The sequence below is a fragment of the Neopsephotus bourkii genome, unplaced genomic scaffold (genome assembly GCF_033783945.1).
Source record: "Neopsephotus bourkii isolate Nb327-2 ecotype Australia unplaced genomic scaffold, CSIRO-AGI_Nbou_v1 NB_1589, whole genome shotgun sequence".
Lineage (NCBI taxonomy): Eukaryota > Metazoa > Chordata > Aves > Psittaciformes > Psittacidae > Neopsephotus > Neopsephotus bourkii.
In genome coordinates this window covers 7,749,272-7,766,366 of record NW_026902065.1, presented here as the reverse complement: position 1 = coordinate 7,766,366, position 17,095 = coordinate 7,749,272, and positions in this window count along the sequence as shown.

Here is a 17,095-nt window from a genome sequence, read left to right as displayed (position 1 = left end):
CTAAAGGCATGTGTATGCCTCCCTAGAAATCCAGGGTCTACATGCTTTCCTGTCTTACAGTCTAAATACCTTAACAGGGGCAGCTGCATTCAAGATAGTAGCAAGTACTATATAAACATTGTTAAAATCTTTGTCATTCTTAGAAGTAATGTGTGAAAGTGATAATACAAAGGGGAGAACAGAAAAATACTGTACAGAATGAGAAAAAATATTCACTATCCAAATAATACTGACAAGAAGAGAATATCTAGTTGTTGCACATTAGAAACCAAAAAAATAGACATTATCTTGTAAAGGGCTTGGTAATGCTCTCCCATGCACCACTTTCACACAAATAAAGTTGCTATTCTGTAGCACATTTAACTGTTACTGAAAGCAGTGATGATGAAAATTACTACTTGATGTGGATTCAGGTAAATGCCTATTTTAGAAGCAGATGTTTAGTGCTGGTAGCACTAATGTAGGCAATTATAAGTGTTTCCTTATTCACCACCAAATCTAAACTAAGAATAACACTTTTTTTTTGTGAGTAAGGGCATATTTAATACTTTTATTGAGACTGGCTAGATAAGAACAGGGTTGGATGTAAAATACCCAGCATGACATGTATGCCGTTATAGGGTAAGAAGCCTCTTACGTGCATTTGCCCAAGAACTGTGATGCCAAACAAGTAGTGCAAGGTAGGCAGCGTCACATCTTGCACTCTTCTGAATTCATAATTTCCTGAAGCTGCAAAATTCTCACTAGCAGTACAGGGTACATGGTGGTCTGTGAGCCAGAAAGTATGAGAACTTCTCAACAAAGTGGCATTCAATATAAAACCTTGGAAATGCATTTAATTCAAGGACTTTCTTTTCCAAGAAGGAAGTGATGTTCCACTTCAAGAAATCAAACAGATTTGCTGCAGAAAATCAAAGTTTGAATATATATATTACTGGACCTAAATTGTGTCACAACATTGAATCTACATTAACACAGCTGTATTTCATAGAGTGCATTGGAGCTACTGGTTTTCATTCTTGCAAAGAATTATCTCAGTGGATATGTGCACACAGGTCTCTCCAGAACTGAGATAATACAGTTTTATTGATATGAGATGGAGTTAGTGAAGTAGAGTTCTTTTTTTCTGTATCAAAACATATCTCACTAACACAAATTATTTTTAATGAGCTTGTTTTTTAAAAGCTTTTCAGCACACTATTAGTGTACACCTTAGATGATTTGATTTATAAAAAATGAAAGGCTGTCAGAGAATATAAAAATAGAAATATGAAATCAGAAAATTGTCTTAGAAAGTCTTCCATACTGTTTAATGGTATTTAATGGTTATACATTTGTCACTTACTGTGTTGTTTGCTTTTCTACCAGCAATCCAGAGGATTAACTGAAGATACTTCAGGTAATGATGTCCAAATGAGATGACAGCACATATGAAAAGGACAAGTCATACTAACTTTCATCTACAATTATCATGGTTCTGAAATATGCCCATCCCAAAGGAGAAGTGGAAGAAAATAAATGGAGTGAGGTCTTGACATGTCCTAAATGTGATACCAAGACAGGCACAGTCTGTTGAAAAAGAGACAGCTTACACCAACTTGGAAGCACAAAAGATAGAGCATTTGAATCAAATTACTTCTTTGAAATCTTTGGGATGCTGCATCTTGTTAGCATCCTCCCCCTTTGCAATGATTTAGTTACAGAGCTTATTTTTGCCAGTTGTTCCTTATTCATGTCTCCTGTACGTCTGCTTTCATTTCAGAGGGATGATCTGCGGCTCCTGCCAACGGTGAAACAATATAAAGCTCCACAACATCAACATAAGCCTTAGGATCCAATTCCCTCAGACCCTCAGTACATTCAGTGGTGTTGGAATAATAACCTTGTGATAGCAGCTGCTCTGGTTGTGCCAACCCCATTCCAGAAGCACACCTCATACCAATACCCCTGCCACCTCTTTTCTCATTATTGCTTCTGCTGTGCTCCACCAGGATCTGTTTCTGTCTGTGGCTTAGGGGTGGAAAAAGCATTTGCTTCTAACGTACCTCTAAGGAGCAGTCATGCCTAACTCTGTGATGTTTGTAGCCATGAAGGCAGTGGTTATTTCCTGCAGTCCTCATTCCCTCTGGAAGAAGTTTTCTTCTCTTGGATTAGTCAGATCATTTGAAATGAGGAATTTTTCTTTACTGTGGTTTCCCACCCTCCCTCACTTTCATAATTATTTTAATTTAATTTTATGTTATGTTATTTTAGTTTATATTTTATTTTATTCTTGTTTTCTGAATATATCTTTTTTTTTGTCCCATCATCTTTATTTAGCTGAAAAATAATTAATTCCCTGTTTCCTTATTTCTCTCTGCCCGGGGGTATTTGGTGTTTGCGTGTCCTTTCCTCTTCCTTCTCCCCTTTTTCTCTGGTGTAATATATTGTTTAAATTTATTTCTTATTCATCGACCTCTTTATATGTGCTCTGAGAGGCACATGTTTTTAATTGGTCTTTGTGGCATGTTGATCACGTTTTAGACTTAAATTTGATGTTCGTCCTTGAAACACCAGACCAATTAATGTGGACTATGCTTTCATATTTTTCCAGGCTTAATCATTTTTCTCTAAATGAGCCAGGGGTTTTCAGACTGTGTTGCTCACAGCTGCCTTTGTCCTTGTCTTTAGACTCCCTCAACTGCAGTTTCAATACCGTGATTTTCTAGGGCAATCCCAAACTGAGAATCAATTGTGCACATCCTCTTGATTTTTAAAATATCACAGTGAAAAGCTATTATATGTGGCTTGTTACTTTTCAGCAATTATTCCTTTTATGAACCCTCTTTAGAGTGAGATCATCAAAGTGTTTTGCATGGGATTAAATTGAAGGTTATGTCATTTTACAAAAAAATAAATTTGTTTTCGGTTTCAACATATGTTCTCTGACTCACAAACCAAATGGCAAGGCCTATGCTGTGATTGTACTTGGTACTCATGTTGGATTGGATGATGCTATGACTGGGAATATGCTTGTTTCCCTCACACAATGTACATGCAAGTCTTGGACAAGCCTCTATTCTTCATTTCCTCTGTTAGCTGGTCTGAAAACAGGAGCAGGCTCTGTGCTTAGTGCTTCGTGTGGAAACAGAGAAGGCAGCAGCAAAAAAAGTATTTTGATACAGCATGGTAATGTGTGCGTGTGTGTATATGCATGCAGCAAGGGCCTGAAGTGTGGCCATAATTTCCAAGGACATGCCACTCATACAATGTAGGTATGACTAAGCCATGCTACAGGTATCCTTAAAGAGCACCTTTACAGAGCTAAGTGCTGTATGTAAAAATAACATGATAGCATAATAAGTCAAAAATCTCTCTATTCTCCGTACTCAATCATGTACAAGCTCAATTTCAGAGTAAGAGGAAGTCTTGGGAAGAAAGCTGTGAACCTCCTATTTTAAGTGCAACAGCTTTCCTTGGATGATGCAGAATCCCATGAAGTTGTCAGGAAAGTAATCCCCATTGCAATTCCATCATGGTGTGATGTTTTAGGTGCGTGCCCTTCACTCCTGGCAACAATGGAGCAAAAAGGCAAAGAGCTCATGTAGAAGTTTACAAAGGGTGCTAGACTGCTCAAAAGACTCATTTTTTTTCAGCCAGTGTTGTTGGACTGCATCTGACTCACTGCATAATAGTAGAACTTACCTATCAGCGACTATGTTTGTACTTACCAGATGCTGACCTTTTTAATCACGAAATATATTTTTTTTTTGTATAATTTAAAAAAGTGCCATGCTATGTTAATAACACAGAAAAGTAAATAATCAGACAATGTATATATATGCACATAGTATCTTTCTTCCCCTTCAAAGCTTACAATTGCTATCACTTGCTAACAAAATATCTGCTTGTGGCATTACTGAGAAAATTCTCATGGCTATTCCACCACCTTGCCATACTGTAACTATCAAATTATTTGTTCTAAGAGCCATTCTCTTAAAAAAACAAGACAAAGCCTAGGGTGATCTCTCTTAGCTGTATCATGGTATACCAGTAATGTAATCAGGAAAGGTAGGAAGTATTCAGGACTTTATCCTACCAGAACAAAGGCTAAGCCTAAGCAGAAGAAATGTGGATACATGTAGATAAAGAAGATTAAGGTGCTTAGCCTTTTTATTATAAATCATCAGGCTTTGTGTGTGATTGTCTTCTCATTAATCATAAAGCAATTTAACTTAGCCTTGTAAGAAAATGATGTTTGCAGCATTTTGTAAGCATTTGCACAAAAAATACAGAACTGATAGTAAAGGCTTAGTCTTCCTTGTAATAAATAGCATAGCATCAAAAGGATAATTATTTTCACGGCAACATACTTGGATGAATAATGTCAATTAGAACAAGAAATAACAAGAGCTAATAATGAGAATAAGAATGTTGGTGGGGTTTTTTGTTTGTTTGTGGGTTTTTTTGTTTGTTTTTTTTTGTGCGTGGTTTTTTTTTTTCCCAGTGGAGTTGTTCAAGGATGAGTCCTTTATCCCTGCTGTCTGATAATATTTATTCTGGATGGTGCTGACACTGAAGGGAAGGAGGAAACAATTCTGCTTTCAGAGTATAAAAAACATATGTGAAACTAAAACTCCCTCTGCTTGCCAGTGCAGGTATATAAGCACCTTAGTGATTTGAAGGAAATTACTCGGAGAGCTCAGGAAACTGCTATGTGAAATTACAGTGGATACAAAAGGTTAGTATGAAAAGCCTCTGTGGACACTGGTGAGCATCCAAACAATTCCATGGTCAATCACTGATGCTGCTTTCACCTGTGTTTTCCTCCTTTTCATTGAGTCCACTGATCCTTTGTGTTTGCTTATTCTAAACTAGATGTGGACATATCAAGTATAACCACTACAGTATTGTGGGATCTAATTCTCAAAAGAAGGTAACATTTCCTGTAAACCATAATTGTCTCCATAGCAATTGAATTTCAAATCACTCAGAGGCCTTGAAAACTATTACAAGAATTTCCCAGAAGAATTACATAATTGGATTAACTTAGAAGTTACTTATTAGTGGCAACATTGCCTTTTGCATCCCACCAGCAAGAATGCTGTGCTGAGGGAGGACTGCACAACTGTCACACCACAACTGGGGGGTGGTTCCTCAAGTTTTCACCTAGATTCGTTTCCTATTCTTCTTGCACAGGAAAGCCTCATTCCATTTAAAAGTATCATTATTAAATGTAACTAAATTTTAAATTCTGCTTTGATTTGAGCCAGCATTTATTAGCTTGTTACGCACCACACAGAATTCCTTATCTTTTCTCTCCTCACAACAAAATGAAGTTATACGTGCATCAGCCACGAGGTGGCAATACAAGAACTTGATATCCTCAATTTTGCTGGTATTCGTAGCATTCACGCAGGTTTGGCTTTGGGGGATCGGCTAAGTAAATATATTTGAGGTGTTATTGCAGAGTCTGACTCTGCCTGCCAGTGTACTATGTGTTCCGCATCTGCGTAATTGACTTAATGCAAAAGACAAGAAAGACTTAGCTGATTTTCTGGATCAATAATTTATGCCTTTTATGTGACTAATAACTGATATGTGTATTTAAGTGGTCCAGTAGTCGATGAGAAATGTTATAATAAGAATACAGCTGCTGTTAAAAGCAAAGTATCTTAGGTAAGGGGATGCACTGGTGACAAACAGCTGTCCTGCTGTGAGTCCTCTTCTGGTTTTAAATCTTGACCTTCCTGAGGTCCAAAGGAGCCTGGACAACTTATACTTGTGAATTTCCCAGAAAGCTGATTGCTTCTCTCCATTAAAGTCTGCTTCTGTCACTCAGGCTTTTTATTCACTTTTTAGTATGGCTGATGCTTGTTTTCTTGCAGTATAAGAGCATTCGACAGGGAATTAAAAGTGGTGTCAGGTGGAAATAGTTGATTTCCAGTCTTTTTCTTCCTTTCTTGTAATAAAAAGTATTTGTGTTGTTTGCAGGCATAGGGAAAGTATTGACATCTCTGTTTTCTACACTTACTTTTGAGGACTACTCTTCCACCCACTGCAATGGAGAAAGGATTTAAGACATTTTTACTTTTAAGTTACTCCTTTCAATAGAAGTCAAAACTACAGCTTTTCAGAAGGTGGTTGTGATTTTTTTTTTCTGGTAGGTTTTTGTTTGTTCTTCTCATTCAAATAAGATAGAGTAAAAAAATTCTAGCTTAAGAAATGGATTGTGGACTTGGCAGATTTACCACAGCATTATTTGGACACAGGGAAGTTATTATGGATATATTAATATGGATTGTTATTTTTAACAAAGTGATAACAGCCTGCTGCTGCCTTCTCTGACATGGTACCACTTTTCCTCTGAGCACTTTACGGGAAATCCTGTTTTCAATTAGATGATACATCGTGAAGTCAGTGTGTTAGGAAATATATGTTTTAAATACATGCAAGTTTGTGGTTTAGTAGATAAATACCAGTGCAAGTTTGTGGTTTAGTAGATAAATACCAGTGTAAAGGACAGGAACACATTAAAGAGTATTGAAAAAGTAAGTAACTTTAGAGATGTGAACTTCTATCAGAAGGATTTGAGATGAAAGTCTGCCTGTGAGCTGGGCATCAGGCTGTCAGATCAGCTGTGGGCACACGTGCTGAGACTGCTGTGTATTTCAGATAACATACAGCTACTTCTGCAAGCCCATTGGTGGCCTGTGTCAGTTCAAACTTCTTGCCGGGCCAGGAGCATTGGCACACGTGTGCCCTTGTCCTCTGAGAATTTGAGATTCGCGGTTTCTAAGGCTTGAAGGAAACAGTTGGCTGATTGGTTGACGGATTGGCCCTGCACAATACTGGCCTTGAGATTTAACAGTTAACACAAATGGGTACCTGTGTTTGGCAGGGACGCATACTTTTGAAAGGCACCTGGACTGTGCTGTATCTCTAACCTTATCTGTTAACATCGAGCTGCCTGCTTAGACAGTTGATAAACAAACTTTGCCTTTGAAGCTGATAACAGCAGATTTCTTCTGGAAAATGGGTGTAATCCCTCAAGCCTCTTCTCCTCTTCTGTTTCTGGAAATTGTTTGCATGCATGTACCAGCTTTCTTGTTTACACACTGCACAGCCTGCAGCCACACAAACCTCAGGCCGTGCTCCTGGCAGGTTACATAAAATAAGCTTTGAAAAGCTGGCTGGTTTTTGAAGCAATGAAAGTGAGCTTTGGGATGTGACGTTTGAGAAACTGGGTGGCTACTGCTTTCCTTCACAGCTTTCTCCAGTCACATTCACCAGTTTGCAGGTGAGGTGTTACATATAAACCCTGATGTAATTTCTCAGAGATGACATGTTATTATTGGCTGTATGATCAGAATGCTGACTCAAGTCTGTGTCAATTGTAATTGATAAGATAGTATTTCTGTCCACCTGAATGAAGAAGATATATTCATGCTTTTATTAATCCATGGTGTTTGGACATTACCCTGACAACTGTAACTGTACAGAATAGCATGTATATATGGGAAAAGAGAATTAAAAAGGGAAGAGAAGAGAAGAACATGACCACTAGCCTAAAAGTACAGCTCTAAGGAGAGAGACTACACACCATATATATTTTTCTTCCAGAAAAATAAAACCATTGTTGGAAATGCTGAGTGTTCTGTATTGTGAATTCTTCTCTGTGAATGAGTATTTTTAGTGTACTGGTTCCTGTAGCAGCCATTATTGTCTTCCCTACATTTTGGTGTTTATTAGCATGGATAGGATGTGGAAAAAGCAGAGAAGAGTAAAGGATGTCATCTTAAATATATATGTTATATATTTATGTTATATCTGTTATGTTATATATATTTAACATATATGTTAAATGCTTATTCAGAGCCAGCCACAGAAAGCTTTACTGAAATACTTCTGCTTCTCTTGCCAGGAACAACCCACAGAATCTTGGACTGTACCAAGGTTTTTCAGTGGGGCTTGGGATGCAGCTTGGGCAGTGGGAATGGAGTGCTCTCAGTGCTCTATTCAAAGCAGTAAATTACTTCTACCTGTGTATCTCCAGTCTTCGGTCTGCCTGTTCTGCATTTGTTGAGCTGGGCATCAGCTTTCAACGAGCTCAGTTTTAGTTGACCTTAGACAGAAACACCCAAATAAATCCTATTGAAACTCGTGTTTATCTGATATCAGACAATGTCATGTGGCTTTGGCTTGGCACGTTAAAGCATTCAGTGATACGGGGTGAGAGTATCTTCTTTAAGATATGGCATAGATGATAAAATACTGCTTACTCTCTCCAACTCCCTTTTCCCTTCTTTCTTTTACACCTCAAAATGCATTTTTCAAACTATAAGCAAATAGACTTTTCAAGTTGTGTAAACTTTACCTGTCAATAGCATGTCTCCGTATTTCCTGGAGACACCTAGAGCATTTTGTTGCACTTGGCAGTTCTATGTAACATGATGATTCTGTGTCATTTCTTACTATGCAGTTCGTTTTTCTTCTGTGTATCTCAGCATGGGTACTGAACGTTTGTTGTACTGCACGTCTGTTTCTAATTTAATATCTATTAAAATATATATTATCCTAATATATGTTTAATATATATCTAAACAAAGAGCAAGAGCCTGGTGACCATTTAAGCAAGTGATGAAACATGCTGTTCCCTGATGTGGACAACAGTGTCAGCTTTCCTTCCAGGTTGGTGGTTGTTTTCCTTTTACTGCATCATGAACATAAATAGCTGTCATTGATATTCACAGATGATTAATTTGATGGCTTTGTGGTCTGAAGGGTAATAATTTACATTCCTGCTCCACTTCTGAAAGGGAGATGTTTGCTCTTTCTTCTCAGGAGTTGCTAATCAATATACTCTGTTCAGGCTATTCATTCCCTCTGTACTGCTACATGATAAGGGGAAATTAAGGAATGGGATTCCACTTGAAATATTTTAGCATAGTAGCAGTTCCCCCTACAGGTCACAGACTTCTCCACACGTATGATAAGGCAAGCTGCAAATACTGATATAAGATAAAGAAAAATGTTCATTTTTCACAATGGAGGGGAATTCCCAACTAAAATCCCTTATTGATCTATATTAAGCTCAGTGCTGCTTGAAATACCCATCAACAATGTGGAAAAGTAGGTAGTTAGTGAATGGTTGGTGATGAGAAGATGGTAGGAGCCCCCAAAGACATTTCAGGATGCTCTAATCTAATCAGACTTAGAGATTTGCTGTGTATTAAGGTGCTACTGTATGTAATCTTTCTTGTCAGGCATCATGGAGATATCAGAATTGAGGACTGAACAGAATTCAGGAGAAGAAACACTGGGCTTGTGGACAAACTCAGGAGCTCTGTGAACAGTGTCACACCGCTCACAAGTGTCACATTGCCCACTGCAATCAGGTATTACATGTGGAGAGATGCCTAGCCTTTCTCTCCTGGGTTAGACACTGTGACTTTTAATATAATCATGGTTTTTGATGTTTCTAGATCCATCAGGGAAGGTCTTCATATGCTAGGAATTTTCACTTGTAAAGACCACTGTGCAGCCAGAGGAGTTTGGTATGTCCAGGGATTCCACCAACTGAGCAGTGAATATGCAGAAATAAAATATGGCCCACATAGGTAGGTAACACTCAGGAGTGAAGCCCACAGTGCCTTGCCCAGACTCCCCTGTGACCTCCCCACCCTATCCGAGGTCCAGGACCCTGTTTCATCTCAGCTTGTCATGGCTTCTTACAGGGTGCTTCTGCCCAGCCCTGTTTCCAGCCCCATCTCCTTTTGCTCCTGATAGGACACCCTGGTCCAGGCTCACCCCTTGATGTACTCTGTGAGACTGAGCCCCTGGATGATGTCTGTTGGGTGAAGGGTTGCCCTCACCCCCTGCTTGTTCCTTATCTGGGCTCCTCCCTGTAGAGTTGGGCAGCCTAAATATGGCATTATGGGACATGCACAGGAAAGGCAAGTTCATTAATGAAACACAGGATGTCTAGAGATGCTGGTTGTCTCAGAAAGGCACATTTTATTTTCTTGTTGCCTGAAAAGTACCTACCTTCATCTGCCACTCTTTGTATGAACCTGTTCCTAAATCTCATTCCTAGCTCTTAAATTGCAGCCATTTCTTGTCTGTGTGAAGTTAACCACGAGATCAGCTTCATTGCAGCTGGGGTTAATAACTCTGTAAGGACATGTCAGCAATTTTACATGATACTGGTAAAACCTGATAGACCATGATGTTTTTAAGAAGCAGTGGGTTTTGCTGGCTGCAAGTTGCAGTGTCTGGGTGAAGTGTGTGTCAGCCCAGAAGTCTTGTTTTAGCTATGAAGTTATAAAGTTGGCCAGATCAAGCCAGCAGAGACTAAAGAGGAGCCAGAAATACAAGCTTCTCAGTGGCAATTCAATCCAAGCCATAACATCTATCATAATGTGAGGAGTGAACTCCTGGAGGTGATGGCTGTCAAAGATGTTGTATCGATCTAACGCTCACTCTATCAGGTGACAGCATGGCCATGATCCCACATGTCCCAGAGCTGTAAAGTGGTGGGTTTTGGCACATTATTTCCTTTCCCTTTGCCAGTTCAGCACTATGTAGCAGCTGCAGGCTGGGAATCCATGGAAACTGAATCTGCTCAGTCATGGTTTAGGTAACAGAGACTTAAAACATTTCCTTAACCTTTTAAAACAGATATGGTAATGGACAATCCTTTCTGTGGGACTCCAGTGACATGAAAACCAGGCAAACGGTGGCTCTATCTATCCCTGTCTGCAATAGATTAATTATCCTTGCAAGTAAGGAGACTCCAAGTTTCTTGGTATAATACATTTTTAGTTTGGAGAGAAGGAGGCAGAGGGGAGACCTTATCACTCTCTACAGCTACCTGAAAGCAGGATGTAGTGAGTTGGAGGTGTGTCTCTTCTCCCAAGTAGCAAATTATAGGACAAGAAGAAATGGCCTCAAGTTGTACTGGGGGAGGTTTAGATCATAAAATCATAGAACGGTTTGGGTTGGAAAGGACCTTAAATCTAGTTCCAATCCCCTGCCATAGGCAGGAACATCTTCCAATAGACCAGATTGCTCAAAGCCCCATCCAATCTAGATATTAGGAAAAATTTCTTCACCGAAAGGGCTGTCAAGCACTGCAATGGGCTGCCCATGAGAAGTGGTTGCGTCACCACCCCTGGAGGTATTTAAAAGATGTGTAGATGTGGTACTTAGGGATATGGTCTAGTGGTGGACTTGGCAGTATCAGGTTTACAGTTGGACTCAGTGACCTTAAGGGTCTTTTCTAACCTAAATGATTCTATGCTTCTATGATTATGGCCTACTACAGGGTATTGTTAGGTGTTTACATTGCTTAACTTTAACATTAAAGTACACAAGAGGTTTTGGAGCCCAGCATAAGTCCTGACTGCCAAATAGAAGGGAAGAAGGCCAGGTGCAGCTATGCGAGCACTTTAATTTTTTGTGTATGTGTGTGAACCTCAAATAACCCTGAGGAATTCACTGTTCAGTCTTTGCCATGAGCATACAAAACCCCATGTTTTCTATAAATAGCAATTTCATTAACAGTGGTAGGTAAAGGTGCCTTTTGCATGTATGGCTTTGGTATTGTGGCTACACACAACCAGTGGATCGTTAGCAGTTATTAGCTACAATCATGATTACTATATAACCTTTTAGCTTGTATCTGTACATATATATATGGAGGTGTTTAAAAAAATAAACATACACATACATAAATATAACCCTCAACCCCTTTTAAAATTCACTGAAGATCACATGAGGAAGGAAGAGCAAAGCACAGGGAAATTAACCCCACTGTTGGAGATTTTCCCAGATGGCTCTTTGCTACCTGTATTCCAAAGAATTGGATCATGGCCTAGTGACATTTGTTTGGTCCAATACATTTGGCTTAATAGGTAGAGCACAGGCAACTTCAGAAGCCAACTTTAAAAAAAAAACAAATCAAATTAAAAAACTCAGAAGCATAATGCCTGCCCAGAGCACAGGCTGCTACAATGGTCCTTGAAGTGCTACAGAAAGGTTGGTAATCCAGAGCAACTGCCATTACCTCCAAAATATATTGAGATATTTCCTAGGAACTGACAAGTGTTGTAAATCCACCTTTGCACTTACTGTGAGTAATTGCATTTGGTTCTTTGGAGCTCTCTACCCCAGTCACAACAGCCTCAGAAAAGCCCTCTCTTCCCATATACATGAAATGGAGGTGTTCAGAGCTGTGCATCCTCCATAAAGTATTGTTTCATCTTAAACTGATGACAAGTCCTGGGAACAAACAAAATCAGAGCTGGGGAACTGGGAAAGTGCAGAAGAATCAAGTCAAGGGAAGAAAAGCAGTTAGGGGAATGATACTTCAGAGAAACTTTCTTTACCTGAGAGAATAAAGAAAAGTGATCTTTGCCCAGCCAGGATATCTTCAACCTTTTGTCACAGTTGTACTTCCATTGTATTGCTAATGTCCTATGGTGAAAAGAAAACCTCAAACAACCCAATGTTGAAATACAAAGGGAAACCTTTCTTTTCACTGGCTGCCTAGGTAAGATAAAATCTGTGTCTCAGAGTAAATAAGCATCCCCCCTGCTTTCTTCTTGAAGCAAACTTCAGTGTTGATTTGAATGACAGCTAGCAAAGCAGAATCAAAGAGTATATTGGTAAATTATCAAGATAGAAAGGATTTAAATGCAGCCATTCAAATGTAACTGGTAAATCCATAAAATGCAGACAAAATTATTAGACTATAAGTCAGTTACAAAAACTTCAGTGACACACCAGCTCAAAATACCACGTAGCGGCTACTGGGGCAAGGCACATGCTTTGCCATGAATCATGCCTGTTCCCCATGTGCTACATGATATAGACATTTTATCACAGTAACATTTCTATTTATTTTATTTGAAGGAGGGAAGTCACCATATTTTGAAGGCAGAATATATATATATATATATTTTAAGCCTTTTTTGCTTTTTGCTCATGTGTATTACTTGCTCTTTCCAGTTTACAAGAGTTCCCATGTCAGCACCTTCCTTTCATATTGGTTATTATTTTTGTTTGCTGCCTGGTACACAGTACCATGGTCCTTTCATCTTTTAGTGTTTACGTAAAGGATCATGACAACTATGTGCAAATACTGGGGAGAGAGAAAGCTGACTTGCCAGTCAGCAATACTTTGGGATGGAAAAAGACTTCAGGTGTGGAGGGTTTTGCTGCAGAAATGAAGACATCGTTTCACCTGGCTAGCCATGATATGCAATAAATAGCAGCAGTACAGATTCAGGACCCCTGGAGAACCCCCATGCTGCCTGTGGACTCTCCGAGGATGGCTCTAGCCCAAGCAGTTGCTGCTGGTTCAGCTGAGACCCCTCAGGGCTTGCTGGAGGCTCCTGCAGTTGGTCAAGTGCTCTGCGGTGCTGGGATGTGGCCACCCTAATCCTTCCCACAGTGGTGTCCCCCACGGTCCTGCAGAGGGGGTGGGTGGTGGGCTCCAGGCTGCCGTTGCCATCCATCTGTCCTGTTGGTCCTGCTGTCCCAGATGTGCTGCTGGGGAATAAGAGGGATGCTACATCAGAGCTGAGGTCCTGGTAGGCTGGGTGGCTGTCTCTGGCTAAGGCAGAGCTTCAGCCTGTCTTTGGGAATACCATGTGCTGCAGAAGCAGAGACCCAAGTTCATTATTTGTGTTGGGGATTTTTTTCCCCTTCCCCTCCCCCCCCCCAATTGTGGAGTTATAGCAGGAATTAATTGATCTTTGGCATGTGTAATTTCTCACTGTGTTTATAATGGGTTTCCTTTGTGCTGAGCAGCTTGATTTTTGTTTGGTTGTTTAATATTACCTGATCTGTTGCACTATGATGAATGATGAATCTTTACCAGTTGTGTTATTAAGCAGTTCCTACAAAGTATGAATTCAAAAGTCTGCACTTCCTGTTCTCCCTCAATGGAAAGCAACATGGGCACATGTTGCATTTCACTTCTAATTACACATGTTAGGGTGAATTATGTGCTATTACTCAAAATTAATTACTCTTTGATGTAAGCTCAGCATATGAATGGCTGGTTATAATTATACCAAGTTGAAACAGAATTTAGTACTATTGTGCCTACTCCAAAATAATAGCATGTTTTATAATAGAATCAAATCAGCAATTTTCCATTGTTTCTCAGTTCAATGCGGACATTATGAAAGAATTCTTTCCTTTGTAGATTCGAGATAAAAATTCAAGTTGTATGTGAATGACATTGACAGAGTCAGAGGAAAGGTGATCCCTTCTAGTCTGCTGTCTCCGATTTTCACATCCCTTCAAAGGGAGCAGCCACTGGGTGACTCACTGCACTGTCACTTCAGTTCATTTCACTTCTGTGAACATGCTGAGTTCCCAGTACATGTGCTGGTATTTATCATAGGAAGACACTACTCCAGTGTCTCAGCTGCTCTGTGGAATAAGATAAAACAGGGTTGTATACTATTTGGGGTGTGGGGAGAAAGGAAGCACAGAAAGACACTGTTTTTAGAAGGGTTGGAACTAGATGACCTTTATAGTCCCTTCCAACCCAAACCATTCTGTGATTATATGATTCAGTCATTTAAAGATCCTGTGGATGCTCCTGGGGTTGTTCTGGTGGTAAATACCAATCCTCTGCGACACTGGAATGCACAGACAGCATGCCAAGCATCCGCTTTTAACGCAAATGTAGGACTTTCTAAATGAGAGGACTAAACATATTCTCAGTGTCAGATCTTAACCTAATGGAGTTTGGTTATTTTGGTTAATCTGTAGCTAGCAGACATATTGTGCTGGACAGAATTTGTTATCAGCTCTAGTTACAGGCAGCTCCAAGCCTTTATGGAGCCGTGAGGCTCTTCAGCATTTGCAGTTCTGCTACTGGGCTGCCTGTTTTACAATAGCGTGTGTGCGTGTGCGCCTCATTTTAGATTTAATTACTGGTGGTAAATATGTTTCAGGAGTGAAATATGTCTTGTCAGGAGAAATCTGGAAGTGCTTTCTCAGGAGAAAAACAATTAGAAAGGTTAATGCAATCCACTCAGTAAAAGACTTTCATTTTCTTGGAGAGGTGAAGCAGATGCTTTGTTCACAAAACTGTAATTTAAATTAGCCTGGGGAGGGCAGGGGGGTTTGTGTCCCATTACTGTTTCTCAAAAGAGCAAAAATGGCAAATTAAATATATATAAGTTATAAACATTAAAGATAAAGTTTGATTTCAAGTGTGTACAGTGACCCATGCAAACCACAGTCATTTTACCTCATGCTTTATTTCACACAGGCCTTAGAATAAAAACCGGAATTGTAGCTTTTCTATATTAAAACAATAGATCTCCTTGGATAGGCTGTGTAAGAATAGTGAAACCACTGACTTGCAGGTCAGCTCCTTGCAGAAAATGGAGCTCAGATTTGGGAAAAAATTTCATATTGAAGTAAACAGATTGAGCCAGTGGGTTGCACCTGGACAAGAAGGCCTTGCCCATTTTTTGTAGAGGTTTTCAGGACAGGTTTTATGCACATACAGGACTGTAAAAGGCCTCATCCTCCTCTTTTGGGGTTTTAAAACTACCTGTGCTGGGCCATGAGAAGCTGAAGCTTGCTGGAGTCCAGTGCAGCAGCAGCCTTTCTCTTGTTTGATAATGCCAGGGCAGTACATCAGCTTCTATCAAGTTTGCCCTGGCACAGCAACAAGTAACACTCACCCGACACAAATCACATCTGTGACTCTCGCTCTACACCCGCTTGTGCCTATCTGCCTAAAATTTTGGCTGCACATCCAACACGCAGAGTTCCTCGCAGAACATTATAACCCAGATGTTTCAACCCGAAGAGGCAGAGAATAGCCCTTAGTGGGGAAAAAAAACATCAATTAAATATTTCAAAGCTAGATAAATCTGTTGCTAGACTGCGTACAAAACCAGGCCTAATCTCCCACCAGGTTTCTAAACATTGACTGTGCAGATCGTGTTTCCTCCTTTAATACAGAGAGGAAACAGATTTTACAGATCAAAAAAACTTGTTCAGTAATTGGTGAGAGTGTGTCTTGAACCTGTTGTGACCCTGCTATCGGTGCTAATGTGGGAATAATTGCTAAACTGAGAGATGTACAAAAATGATTAAAATGGGAAATGTTGAGTTCTGTGCATTTCCTCCCTTTGAGGTTAGCGGTTCTATCGATCATCTCAGTTACAATGTTTGTTATCTCTGCAAACAATTTTTTCACTACTGAAATTGTAGTCATCCCTCTGCTGGGATTAAGGCAGAAATTTGCAAGAAACAGAGGTAACTCTGGGGCTAAGATAAGAAAAACTGTTCCTCAAGAAATCACTTGAGGGGAATTAATGCTGCTCAGTGTGTTTCTTGATCATTGCTTGAGCCAAGATCTCATCTGTTTTCTCTGATGGGACAGCAATATAAAACTTCTGCATTTTATTCCCTTGTTCTATATGCTCTAATTTATTACTTCCCCTTTGTCTGGTTAAACCGAACGATATATGATATCGGAAAAGGTACTTGGCATAAATACAGGAATGCAGTTCAGTCTGAAGCACAGAGAAAACAACTGCTGAGGCAGTTTTCTTAATGGAATGTGAGGTTTTCATTTTATCACTTCACCCAGGTCATCTGTCTGGGTGACCTCCGTGAGTAATACTCGTTAAGCACAATAAATGCATTCCCTTCAGGTATGCTGGTGAAGGGCCCAGTCTCAAGCTCTCCTCTCAGTTGTAAAGTGCTAATAAGGCAGCTGCCCAGTGCTTTCCGCTGTTTCCTGCTTGCATTTTTTTTTACAGCATTCCTGGTATCTGAAATGCAATTTATTTACATCTTTTGCCTCTATCCAGCTGAAGACATTACAGCACATGTGCTGGGCAGTGATGCCCTCCCCAGTAATTCTGTTTAGCTCCCCTTTTCCAATGGTTTGGACCCAACTGAGCTTGCCTCAGATTGCCTTTTTTCTCCTTCTCCCCCAAGCTGTCCCCCATGGAGAAAGGAATCTTCCTCTATAAACTTGATCTGGGGTACCTAGCCATGGTCTGCCTGGCTGAGGGGCCTTTGCCCAGTTCATGCTGGCTGTAGTTATTTCTTTCCTTTGCCTGGCACT